Source organism: Mirounga angustirostris, unplaced genomic scaffold, assembly GCF_029215605.1.
Source record: "Mirounga angustirostris isolate CCGP_5_RB_7025 unplaced genomic scaffold, mMirAng1.0.hap1 SCAF_7, whole genome shotgun sequence".
Classification (NCBI taxonomy): domain Eukaryota; kingdom Metazoa; phylum Chordata; class Mammalia; order Carnivora; family Phocidae; genus Mirounga; species Mirounga angustirostris.
In genome coordinates this window covers 149,134,719-149,148,152 of record NW_026991715.1, presented here as the reverse complement: position 1 = coordinate 149,148,152, position 13,434 = coordinate 149,134,719, and the positions used below count along the sequence as shown (strand labels likewise).

The 13,434-nt window shown below is 46.9% G+C and overlaps 1 long non-coding RNA gene across 4 annotated transcripts in view; it reads right to left on the bottom strand.

The window, feature by feature from the left end:
- LOC123834635 (uncharacterized) overlaps positions 1-13,434 on the bottom strand; it is a 42,050-nt gene that overhangs the window by 23,940 nt on the left and 4,676 nt on the right. For 3 of the 4 annotated variants that reach the window (XR_008505162.2, XR_010413367.1, XR_010413368.1), the window contains exon 2: positions 13,278-13,391. The exons of the other annotated variant lie outside the window; for it this stretch is intronic. This is a non-coding gene — a long non-coding RNA (uncharacterized LOC123834635). The remainder of the gene's footprint in view (positions 1-13,277; positions 13,392-13,434) is intronic. 4 annotated transcript variants of the gene reach the window in all.

Here is a 13,434-nt window from a genome sequence, read left to right as displayed (position 1 = left end):
AAAAATCTATTTAAACAAGTATCAAAGTATGCTTCAGAGCATATTCAGAAAATATATCAAAATGAAAATAGCAATTATAAATTAATGCCAGATAAACTATAACTCAGTGTATGTTGGTTTGTATTATATAAACTGGGTGAAGACTAATAAAACTACATATCCCAGAACCCCCTTTTCTGTATGGTTCTGTTTAGAGTTGAAAGGAGAAATGCACAAAACTTGGAAGGTGGGAATGCTCAGCCTTAGCAGCAGAAGTCACTAATCATAGAAGGCTGTCATGGTCAGCTATAGTGACAGGCAAGTGCAAAGACAACTGGTAGACCCTAGCTGTCTTTACTTTCCCCTGCTCTGGGCCCAACTCATCCTCCTGACTGCTGGCCCTGCTAACCAACCATGTCCCCAGGCCACCACCAGGCACCTATAAGACAGGTGGCAGTTACTCAGAGGCAGTATATCTCCCTTGAGGCAGAAGTTTTCCTAGATTTTGCCACGGGCACTGCCCTTTGTGGTCCCACTATGGAGGCTAGACCTGCAAGCTACCTTATGTCCACTAGCTCTGGGGCTTCAGTGAGCTGGTGAATAGCTTCTCTGATCCTCCCCTTCCCTTTCTAGACCTTCATTCGATGAGCTCCTCCCACACCTGTAAGCCCTAATTCCTAGGATAAGTCCCTCATTCTCCTATTCTCATAGTACTAACAGCGGCTCTGTTTTTCTGAGAGAATGCTGACTTCCGTACAAGACAAAGAGGATTGACTAGAGACAGGTGGCCATTTTATACTGTTAGATTGTACAGTTCAGAAAGGTTACATAACTTTAATGAATCTTCAATTACCAAACAACAATATTTAAAAACAAAAGGCAAAACTATTCAGAAATACAAAAAAGAAATTGCTAGAAACATGGCTTCATGCTATATCAACTTGAAAACACTGATGTTTTGCTAGAAAGATGCAAATAACTCAAGAGGACTTGATAAATAGGAAACCAGGAAAGAGCTCTTGAAATTTTAGAAGTTATAAAAAATCTGTCTTCGGTAATGTTGCTGTGTTCAGATAATTTTACAAATCATTATCATGAAATCTTTAGGGAACAAATGCCAATATTTAAACTACATAAGACTCACAGATGCAAAAACTTTAATAAAATATTAATGCATATTGTCTAGTAGTCTATCCCAGTAATAATCCCCCCAGTCTAAGTGTATATCTTATTGCTGGAATGTAAAAATAATTTAACATAAACGAAGTCATTTTATAATTCTTGAATGAATAACTAGGTCAAGGGGAAAAGGCTATAGCATTCTTGATAAATATAAAATATAATATATATTTAATATAAATACATAAAATATTTGATAATATTCATTTCTGAATTTTAAAAAACTTCTAGAACTAGGAATATAATGCAATTTTCTTGTAATCTAATAACCTATTTGAAACCATCAATTAAAGTATATTTAGCATTTTAAAAATATGGGCACTCCCCTTAAAATCAAGAATACAAAAAACCTTCAATCACTGGTATGGTTCATCATTGATTTGAAATTTTAGACAATGAGATAAGATGAGAAAAACATGAAGCTTCATATTGCAAAGTAGTAAGCAGCATTATCTGTCTTTACAGACAATTTGATTGTTTACCTGAAGAGCCCAAGGGAATCAACTTCTTAAAACTGCTTTAATTAATAACAAACTCAGATGGAGTGGCCGGTTAACAATCCAACATACAGAAATCAGTATCTTTCTTTCTTTCTTTTTTTTTTTTTTAAAGATTTTATTTATTTTATTTGAGAGAGAGAGAGAATGAGAGAGAGCATGAGAGGGGAGAGGTCAGAGGGAGAAGAAGACTTCCCGCTAAGCAGGGAGCCCGACGTAGGACTCGATCCCGGGACTCCAGGATCACGACCTGAGCCGAAGGCAGTTGCTTAACCAACTGAGCCACCCAGGTGCCCCCAGAAATCAGTATCTTTCTGATATAGTAGCAATAACAAGGAAAGTTTAAAAAATCATCTCTATATTTTTAGTAAAAAAAAATTCCAGTAATAAACTTAAAGAGAATATGCGGAGTCTCTGTAAAGTCACTAATAACATTTTATTCAGAGACACAAATTTCTGAATAAGTGAAGTTGACAAATATCCTTCTGGGTAGGAAGACGTATTAATTTTTATATATATTTAATATAATTTAGTAGAACTAATTCATAGAATCTAAAAATGTAATAGTTAATACATTTGAATCTATAGAATTCTATTTTTTAACCTTGAAAAATTATTCTAAGATTTACCTAGAACAACACATTTACTGGAATACAACGATAATTTGTTTCTTGTAAAATAACATTTGCTTTTGGAGGAGGGAAACCAGCCCCCCTTACCAGATGTTAAACAGATCAATTTACAATCTAATAATTAAAATGGTATTTTTCTGGTCACGGAATGGATAGACCATTAATGATCAGAGCATAAAAAACCTTTAGAAACACACAAGTGTTTGTAAGAATTTAGTATGTCATAATCTCAATAATCAGAGAAATAGTAATTGGACTGAATGATTGTCTGAAAAAAGTAGATTTCCTATCTCACATTTTATAGGAAAATCAATTCAAAATGCACTAAAGTTTTAAATGTAGGATATAAAGGCAGATGGTGGAAATATATGTATTTGACTGGGGGAGGAAATGCTAAGCATGACTCTCAAAAAAAGCATCCTATAAATAGCTCTTCTCTTTGCTTTGGTTGATCATTATTCTTAAAGTTTGGGCTATATTTTATTCTATATTTATTTATTTATTTTTAAGGAATTTCTACACCCAACATGGGGCTCGAACTCATGACCCTGATATCAAAAGTCGCATGCTCCGTAGACTGAGCCAGCCCTATGCCCTCAATCATCATTCTTAAAATATTATACTAACCCATCAAACTGTCATTTTATGTTTCATGACCCACTAGTTGAAAATAGTATATATGTTTTTCTCTCAAATAATTCTCGCATAAAAAAAAAACAAACAAACCAAACCAAACCTCACAGAAGTAGAAAATATTTTCCAGTGCTGAGCTTAAATTTACCATAAATATTTTTTCTCCCATGAAATTATGTGTCACGTTTTAGACATCAGGAGACTGGGTCCTAGGCTGTCCCAATTTGAATTTTAACTTTTCTACCTTTTAAAAACTAACCAGTAGACCGTAAAGAATGCACCGGTGTTGGCAATAATAGTTCACAGCTAGCTTCAAATCTCGGATTCTGGAAACGCCTTTGCCTGGCTGGCATGTTTTGTTTGCTTTGGGCATTCTGCAAATAAGATACTTTGGGAACACCACTTTCTATCTCTCCCAAAATAATTTGCAAACACTCTTGACTTGCTCAATAGTCACCAAACTGGTTTGTCATTTCATTGTTTAGACATGAAATGGATTCATCTGTCCATCACCAATCAAGCCTTTATTAACGTCCAACATAATCACAGCGATTATTTCCTATGACACTTCAAATTTCACTAACTCACTCTTAGAAATCAGTGGTAAAAGAACACGACGAAAGTTCCTCCCATCCCTCTCCAACAGCTGTGTCTTGTGGAGAACATGAACTATGTTCTCTGTCTCAAATCGGCTGAGTGCATTGTCCTAAGAAGAGCCAGCTTCTCTGGGGAAAAAGCTTAGCCGACTCCAACTCTATGATAAAATGCAGTGTTCCAATTAATAAAGCACACCTTCCATTACAAAAAGAATGGAAGCGAATTTTAGAAATACTATTTGATGGAGCCAGAGAGGAAGACAAAATAAATTGCATATTTCCTTTTACCATAAGTGGCATTTTCTTTGCAAGTCGAAGCACCCAGATAATCCAAGGGGTCAGCAATTGTGTTGAGTTCCTAAATATCACTTGAGGAACTAAGCAACGCGCCTCAGCCTTAGGAAGTGCTTCTACTTCCAGACCAGTGTCAAAACCTGTGTCTCATCCCCTTACTTGGGGTCTCCCGGACAGTGGCCGGCTCGGAGGTCGGCAGGCACCCCGGGGCGTGGAGGGGAGACTCCTGAAATGTTTACAGGTTCCAGTGCGGTTCTGTCCCCAGACTTCTCCGTCCTGCCCTCGGTCCGGGGCACTGGCAAGTGCACAATGCGGGATTTTCCTGGTTCTTTTAAAAGACCGACGCGCAATCGCCGCGGGCCGGCGCGGAGCGGGGGTCCAGGACGCCCCCTGTCCCTCGGCGAGTCACAGGCCAGCGCGGAGGGTGCGGGCGGCTCTGAGTGAGTCACCCACGGGCGCAGAGCGCCTCCCGCCGGCGGGCCAAGGGCTCCGGTTCCCGGGAGGTGGGGCTGGACTGAAAACACTCCCGCAATTCAAGGACATCGGTGAGTGGACAAGGGCAGAGGAGAGCGTCTCCGGCCGGACCGTGTTCTTCGACCTCGGTACTTGCCATTTCTTCGCTGCTGGGGAACCGCACGCCCTTTTCACAACCAGTGATCAGTTTTCGGAGGAGGATTGTAGCATCTTTGACGGATTCGCAGCCTCAGAAATGGATGCCCTTGGGGCGCCTGGGTGGCTCAGCTGGTTGAGCGACTGCCTTGGGCTCAGGTCATGATCCTGGGGTCCCGGGATCGAGTCCCGCATCGGGCTCCCTGCTCTGCGGGGAGCCTGCTTCTCCCTCCGACCCTCCCCCCTCTCATGTGCTCTCTGTCTCTCATTCTCTCTGTCTCAAATAAATAATTAAAATCTTAAAAAAAAAAAAAAGAAAAGAAATGGATGCCCTTGGGGCGCCTGGGTGGCTCAGCTGGTTGAGCGACTGCCTTGGGCTCAGGTCATGATCCTGGGGTCCCGGGATCGAGTCCCGCATCGGGCTCCCTGCTCGGCAGGGAGCCTGCTTCTCCCTCCGACCCTCCCCCCTCTCATGTGCTCTCTGTCTCTCTCATTCTCTCTGTCTCAAATAAATAAATAAAATCTTAAAAAAAAAAAAAAAAGAAAAGAAATGGATGCCCCTGATCACAGGCACATCCTCAGGGCGCCGCCCGGGGTTTTGCGGACTGCGGCCATTCCCTGCCTCCGCCCCCGCCCACCCCGGCCTTCGCACCGCACCGCCACCTTCGGCCTGCTGTGCCCCGCCCCCTTTGCGGAGGCTTGGCGGGGGGCGGGGGGGGCGCTCTGGCCACCGTCCTGCTGTGCCTCACATTCAGAAGGAAGGAGGCATTCCGATGAGCACTTTTTCTCAACACACAGCCCATTGGTGGGCTGGAGACAGCCCAGGCATCACCTCCATCTGTTTTTCTGGCGGCACGGAATTCGCTGGAAAGCTCTCTGCCAACAGGTCTCCGGGTCCACCCTCCCACTGTGCTTGTAAAGGGGGCCCGCGCCTCCCCCCCCCCGCCCCCCCGCCTGGCTGGGCCCTGGAGGCCTCGCTGTCATGAGAAAAGAATCCACCGGTCCCGAAACTCGCTATTTTTAGGTCTTGGTGGATTTGAGCCAGTTTCCTGAGTGTAGTAATTACCCAGATATTTTTTTGAATAGGGCCTTGTAAAATAACAACACACATCTTAACTCCACTAGGAAATTCAAAGAGGTTTAAAATGCCATGCAGCTAACTCAGGAAGACAAGTGACAGGCGTCTTTGCGCTGCTCTCTCCGGCTGGCCCCGCTCCCCTCCTCTGCTCCTGTCCCGGCGCACCGCTGATTCCTCAGCAGTGCCAAGTTCGTGCCCAGGCACGCCTTTCCAGACCAGCTTCTCTACTAGATGCAGGACTTGTGTGTCCCACGGCTTCCTGGACATCCTCTCAGACCTGACCTTTCCAAAAGGGAATGTTTCCTGCTTCCCCCAAGGTGCTCCTCTGGGGAGAGGACTTGGTCAATGGCTCCTGCCACCAAACTGGGACCTGCCCTTTGCCCTTCCCTTTGCCTCACTCCCCACTGACCTTGATTATGCTACTTTCAGACTCTATGATGAATCTGCCTCTGGGTCCCCTCTACCCCCACCAGCCTGGTCTCACTCTGTCTCTTCCCATGGAACCAGTGCGTCGACTGGCCCCCCAGCCTAGGTACCTCTTCACATAAACACAGACTGATCTGTTAGAGAACGTACATCCTATTTCGATAGCTCACCTCGGAGCCCTGCAGGTCTCTACCTCTCCCCCTGGCCTGTGACAGTTGAGTCACGTACCCATGTGTCCTGAGGTGGATCCTATCTCTGGTTGCTTAATGTCAGGTACAGAAGCTCCTGACATCAGTGATGCTTTAGCACCGATTGCAAAGAGAGATGCCTCCAGCCAACCCACCCCCAAGTTCACACAACACACTCACCCCAAAGTTCGGCTGGGAATGGAGAACGGTCAGAGAAACCGAAAAATTAATGAGGTCATTAGAGTGGGGGGCAGTGAGCGGTTGCCTTCCATCAACAGGGAAGTTGGAGCCTGCCTACGAGCAGACAGCAGGGAGCAGTGTCCCTAGGCCGCATCGTCCCCTCATTAGAGAACGGAGCCCCAAGAGACAAAATTGCAAAGGAAATTCCGGCTTCTCTAAGAACCTCAGAGGGATGACATCATGAGCACACATCGGGCAGGTCCAACATACAGGTCGCTCTGGCAAGCATTTCACGTGTGCTGATCCTTTTAATCTTCACACAGTCTGAAGCCTAAGTTACAGCTCTCGTCCCCATTCTGCAGGTGAGCAAATTGAGGCCACTGAGGTTAATCAGCTTGCCGGAGACCGCACAGTCAGGAAATGGCAAAGCCGTTGCAAAGAAAACTGGCTCCACAGTCCCTGTTCCTAACCAAAGAAACAGATCTGAGTTTGGGAGTGGGCTGTACGCCCTGCTTCAAGTCCTAAAACAGGGAAATTTCAGCAAATTCCATAGGCTAGACTGTAGGACTCATGTACCCAGAATGGCTGCCCCTTACAGAGCCACCGCTTCCGGCCATGGCAGTAAGTTTCGGACAAGACTGGCCCTGACCTCAGCCAGAGGGGGGCATGGCAGCCGAGGGGCGACTCAGCTGCAGGTGTCCGGGATGGAGGAGGCAAGGATCTGGAGTATAACAGACACAGGAAGTGCTTCTTGTTGTAAAGGTTATAGCCAGGGAGCAAGGCGAATCAGGAAGTGGAGGGGCCTGCAGGAGGTAGGAATGATACACAGAAATGGGAACATTCCTGTTTCACATTCCGGTTGTCTTCTTATACCCCAGTTTCATATCCATTTATATATACGTACGTATATACATATACATACACAAGGAAGCACTGGTCCTATAAATGGAACGCAGGTCCCACAGTGAGACACGTGCAGCGTGTGAAGTGTCCCGAGGTGCCTTTAGAATAGACCCACTGTGTCACTTGCTGAGGCAGTGGCCTCTGTGGGCCGCACTAAAGCATCCACCCCAAGCTCCTTGGTGGGAGCCCGGAAGCTCTCCCCTCCTCCATATGGGATCAATTACAGGCCCGATGATGATTCTACCTCTGAAACATTCTGTGGCAGAGTCAGTATTGTCTGTTGGCCAGACCCGTTTCCTTTCTGCTCTGGGCTCAGCTCAACTACACTTTGGAGACTCCCTCATATGCGCTGGGACCACAGGCCCAAGTTCTGACAGCTGGGACGTGGGCAGGAGCCCCGTGTGGCCACCGCAGGCCTGGCCCCCAACCTCCCGCAGGATCTCCCATCCTCTCTGACCCCTCTCGGGCCGGCACTCTGCAGAGGACAGCCAGCCCCAGGGGAATGGACGGAGGGAGGCTGGGTCCCTGAATGACTACATGGCGTGGACCCTCCCTGCCCCAGCCAGGCCCCCTCGCAGACCCACACTGGGCTGGGGTGTGAATAAGAAATAAACTCGGACTCCTCCACGCACTGAGGTTTGAGGTGGCTTCCTACAGCAACGACAGCTACTTGACTCATCTCTCTTCTCCTAGGTGAGCCTTCCAGAGCTGAGGCTGTACCCGTCACTGCCTTTCTGCCTCTCTCCATGCCCTCCCCACTGCTGCCCCGCCTCAGCCAGGCTCTCAATCACAATCCCAGCTGCTAAGGCAGAGTGAGCCTCCGAAAGCACGAGTCTCTCCTTGGTGCTCACCTGACAATGATGCCTCCAAATGCAGCCTTTGAGGGGCTCTAATGTGCCAGGTGGTCTTCCCAGGCCTGCTTTTGTCTACAGCGCCCGCCTCAGGTTAGCTCTCTGAGTGAGTCACCCACGGGCGCAGAGCGCCTCCCGCCGGCGGGCCTCGGGGCTGGGGCGGGCCAAGGGCTCCGGTTCCCGGGAGGTGAGGCTGGAGTGAAAACACTCCTGCAATTCAAGGACATCGGTGAGTGGACAAGGGCAGAGAAGAGCATCTCCGCCCGGACTGTGTTCTTCGACATCGGTACTTGCCATTTCTTTGCTGCTGGGGAACCGCACGCCCTTTTCACAACCAGTGAACCCCCACAGGGCCTGGCCACAGGAGCTCTGGGCCCTTCTGTCCTCTGGGCTGTTTCTCTCTCCACACTCCTCCTGGAATCTCCTTCCATCTCTCCGCTCTCTACTTCCCTCTGTTGGCTTAACTCCTCCGCATCTTGTGGGATCAGTCTGGCAACACCCCGTCCGTGTCCCCCCAGGAACCTGCACACCACGCAGGTCACTGTGTTTCTGCACGAGGACACTTGGCACAGGGACTCTGTTGGTTGACTGTGTCGCTGACACACAGCAGGGCCTCAACAACTACCCCTCAGTGAGGACAATAAAAAATGTCTCCGGACATTGCCAAATGTCCCCCAGGAAACAAAATGGGCCCCACATGAGAAGCCCTGCTCTAGGGTCATGTCAGAGGAGGAATCCTCTGCTAACCCTAACAAGAGATCAGAGGGCACATTATCTTGATGAGGTCACCCTAGTCAACGTTGACTCGAAACCAGATTTTGTCCAAACTGGCTCTCAGAAGCAGAGTTGTGGGGACCAAATTCAGAACAGATTCAGGGTGGCAGACATGGGGCCTACTGCATACCCACCAGCTGCTGCCTCTTTGCTAACAGACCCAGGCTTTTTCAACATGGCAAGATGCCCAACACAAGCAATATCTTGAGATTGGTCTAAGCCATTCTGGATCATTCCGTATCTTAATATCCCAGCCTTTCATGCCGGTAAGGGTAGCCTTATAACCAGTTCTAGTCAAGGAGATACAAGGGGAAGTCTGGTGTGAGGGTTTCTTAGACAGTTTTGCTTTTCTGATAGAAAGGGTCACAAGCAGCAAACACCACCCTCCTTCAACCTCCCTCCTTCCTTGACTGTAGGCATGAGGGCTAGTGCTGGGGGCGGGGGTGGAGAGTCACAGGTGGGCCAGCTCAGGCCTCCTGGAGCACAGCCAAGGCCCTCTACCTGCCACTTCCTTATTATGAGACGGAAAGAACACTTGGCTTTTGTTTGAGTTCCTGTAGTAGGTTGAATAGTGCCCCCCCCATTCATGTCCACCTAGAACCTCAGAATATGACCTTATCTAGAAGTAAGGTCTTTGCAGATATAATTGATTTGGGATCTTGAGATGAAGTGATCCTGGATTTGGGGTGGGCCCTCAATCCCATGACTGGGGTCCTTACAAGAGAGAGGGCACAGAGAGAGTCCTGGGGAGAAGGCCACGTGAGGGCAAGAGGCACTGAGTGGAACACCGCGTCCACATGCCCAGGGATGCCAGGAGCCACCAGGAGCCACCAGGAGCTGCAGGAGGGACCCTCCCCTGGGGGCTCTGGAGGGCAGCTTGGCCTGCTGACAACTTGATCTTGGGCTTCTGGCCTCCAGAACCGTGAGAGAGTCAATTTCTATTGTTTTAATGCATCCAGTTTGTGGTCATTCGTTATGGGCAGCCCCAGGAAACAAATATAGCCACTTTTAGGAAGTCTTCTGTTCCTTTAGAAGAACCGACTCATGAGGACATGAACGGAGAGCCAGCTCAGAACCCAGATTGGGGGTTTTTATTTCCAGGTGCCCTCCTCTGAGGATAAGGTAAGGGAGCCAGTTGGAAGGTCACTGTGGGGAGAAATGAAGGCTGTCTCTTCTATTTCTCGGTGGGACCTTTTTTTTTTTTAACTTGGCTCCTAATATTTACCACTAGTTTATTCTTTATTTTTTATCATTGAGATGTTTACAAGGTGGAAGATTTATACAATCTGAAGAGAAACCAGAGTGTCATTGAGACTTTTGAAGTGGAGAATATGCATGATACTTCATTAATCTTACACTGTGAGGAAACACGACATTCCACACAAATTGGTATCACAGAGAACCGAGGCTTTCCATCTTCTGTGTTCACATACTTCTAATATTCTCTATACCTCTTTAATATTAATATTAACTTGAAGCACTTTGAAATATCTATTTTCTGCTTTCTCAAACCAATATTTTTAAATGTGCTGTAACTTCTGTAAGAATTTTTTTAAAAATTCCATCTCATTTATATTAATAAAAATTGCATATATTTAAGGTATACCAGATGGTGACTTAATACACCTTTACACAGCAACCAGATTACTATGGTGAAGCTAGTTAACATATCCACCTCCTCACATAGTTTACCCCCCTCCTTTTTTTTTAGGTGGGGCCCTTTGAAATCCGCCCCCTCCCACAGAGCTCACCTTCTAGTGAAGGACCATGTGTGCCTACCAGGGTCAGGGAGTACCTCTTTGGACAAAAAGAATCCAAGCATAATTTGGGGGCCCCTCTCTGTCTAGATTCCCTACAGACCATTTCCCCAATTCTGCCATGTTCCATTAGGTCATATTCTGTGTGACATACCAAAGTTAATGTTTTGGGTTTTTTTCTCTTTGAAAATATTCTTTTTAAAAAATTTTTTATTGTTATGTTAATCACCATACATTGCATCATTAGTTTTTGATGTAGTGTTCCACGATTCATTGTTTGCGTATAACACCCAGTGCTCCTTTCAATACGTGCCCTCTTTAATACCCACCACTAGGCTAACCCATCCTCCCACCCCCCTCCCCTCTAGAACCCTCAGTTTGTTTTTCAGAGTCCATCGTCTCTCATGGTTCGTCTCCCTCTCTGATTTTCCCTCCCTTCATTCTTCCCCTCCTGCTGTCTTCTTTTTTTTTTTTTCTTAACATATATTGCATTATTTGTTTCAGAGGTACAGATCTGTGATTCAACAGTCTTGCACAATTCACAGCGCTCACCATAGCACATACCCTCCCCAATGTCTATCACCCAGCCACCCCATCCCTCCCACCCCACCCCCCACTCCAGCAACCCTCAGCAAAGTTAATGTTTTATGGGGTCTAATTCATAGGATTTGCTTTCCTGAGCCCCAAACTTGGTCATCCCTATTGGGCCTTGGCTGTGGGCCAGCCTCAGAATCCTCATCTGGAAAGCGAAGAGTCTGACCTGACCATTTGCATGGCATCTGCTTCTCAACTTCTGTGAGAGGGGCAGTCCTGGGATCCTGTGCTGTTTGAAGGGGACAATTCCTCCCACAGAAACACTGGAGCAGGGCTGGAGACAGTGCTCATCAAAGGAGGTCACACTCACGTCACCAAAGAGAGCACCAGATGCTGGGAAAGGGACACAGCAGCACCTCGGCAGTGCGCTTGCCAATAAAAGACTGAATGAACCCGAATTCCATCAAGATCTTAGATTCAACGGCTAATTTACAGAAAAATATAGATGACAGGGAATGTGTTAAATGATACCACAGGGAGACATAATTGGCAAAATCCAGACTGTGGGACAAATGAACCATGTTCTTCAACAATAGATTCCCCGCCCCCCGCCAAAAAAAAAAGATGACAGAGAAATCACAGATTAAAAGCATTAGAAGATACAAATCACTATATAGACTTTTTTTTTTTTGACAAAACCACCAATAAAAAATTTTATAAGATAATCAAAGATATTTATTGTGGATCAGATATTTGGTGATATTAAGTAAGACATTATTAGTACTACTTTGATGTGGAAACATTGTAGTTATGTTTCAAAACACATATAACTTACTAATGCATACTGAATTATTTGTGGGTGAAAGGACATATTATCAGGGATTTGCTTCAAAATAATTGGAGAAGGAGAAAGCAGGTGAGGACACTGGTGAACAAGTTTGACCTTGAGTTGATAGTTATTGAAGGGGTTCGATATAGTCTCTCCAATGTTGTCAAGTTTGAAACTTTCCATAATTAAGGATAAAAGGAAGATAGTTTTACAGAAGAACTCACTCTCAAGATTTCTTTTAACGAGTGGCACTGGTGCCTGAAACTTTCAAAGAGCTCAGCATCCACCTCGCAGGCAGGAACCTACCTCTCCGAAAGAAAACTTTCTTCACGAATGAACACAGAACCAGTAGGGCACCACCTGCTGCACCCCATCATATTATTTGCCTTCTGGTGACCAGAGATTACCCACAAGGTAGACATTACTCACAGAGCCTTACAGGCTGCCCTCCACGGAATGTTAGCACTTTCTGAATGGGTTGCAGTACCGGATGCTTTCTGCAGCAAATGACAGTGACCTGCCCAGAACACAAAGCAATTCGGGAGAGGTTATCACTGCAGATAACCTCTGCAGTGGGGGGGGTGAGGGGGGGGTGGTCTGGATAAGGGGCTATTGTATAGTATTGCTGGGGCTTGGGGCCATCTTTCCCATATTTGTCCTGGTTCCCAGGGCACCGGTACCTCTCTCTTCTGGTCTCAAGGTGGCTGAAATGGTACCAGGTATCCTACACAGAAAGAACTGTGTCCACCGGTGACACAGGGAGTGTATTCTGGTAGGTCTCTTCTTCTTCTCCTGGAAGACCTTCTCAGGAGGGTCCTGGCAGCCTTCTTCTCTAGAACGGAGGTGTGTGTTGAGCTTATGTTGGTACCGGCAGACAGAACGACAGCACTGGGAGCAACAGAGACCCTTTCTGCATACCTGGCCATGCAAATACCTGAACAGGACCAGGGCTCTGCCAGCCAGAGCAGAAAGGTGCAGTGGGGACAAAGACCTTGTGTGGGCAACCAGCAGCATCTGCCTAGAGGTTGACATTTCAGACCGGGAGAATTCAGGCTCACGTCTGCATGTCCAGGTTCTCCTGAGAATTGACATCACTGACCACCTGGCGGGTCCTGCATTCCTGCTCGCTGTGGGAGAGTGCCTTTACACTCCTTTACACCAGGCAGGTGCTCTCCAGGACCCTACAGTTCCCACCACTCCTCATTCAGGTCACACTGGGGCCCCCGTTATTCCCCTCCCAGCATCCCACGCCCCTTGCAATGTGACTGCGGCTTCTTCCATCAGGAGGTGGGGGCTATTTCCCCACCTCTTGAATCTTATCAATGCCTCATCACTTACTTGGACTCACAGAATGGTGAGGAAGTGAAGGCGTGCCAGTTCTTACTTCAGGCATGTCTGTTTGCTTTCTTGAAACCTTTTCAGCCGCCCTGAGAACAAGCTGGGGCTAGCCTGCTGGATAATGAGAAACACATGGGCCAGTCAACCCTGGTGTCCC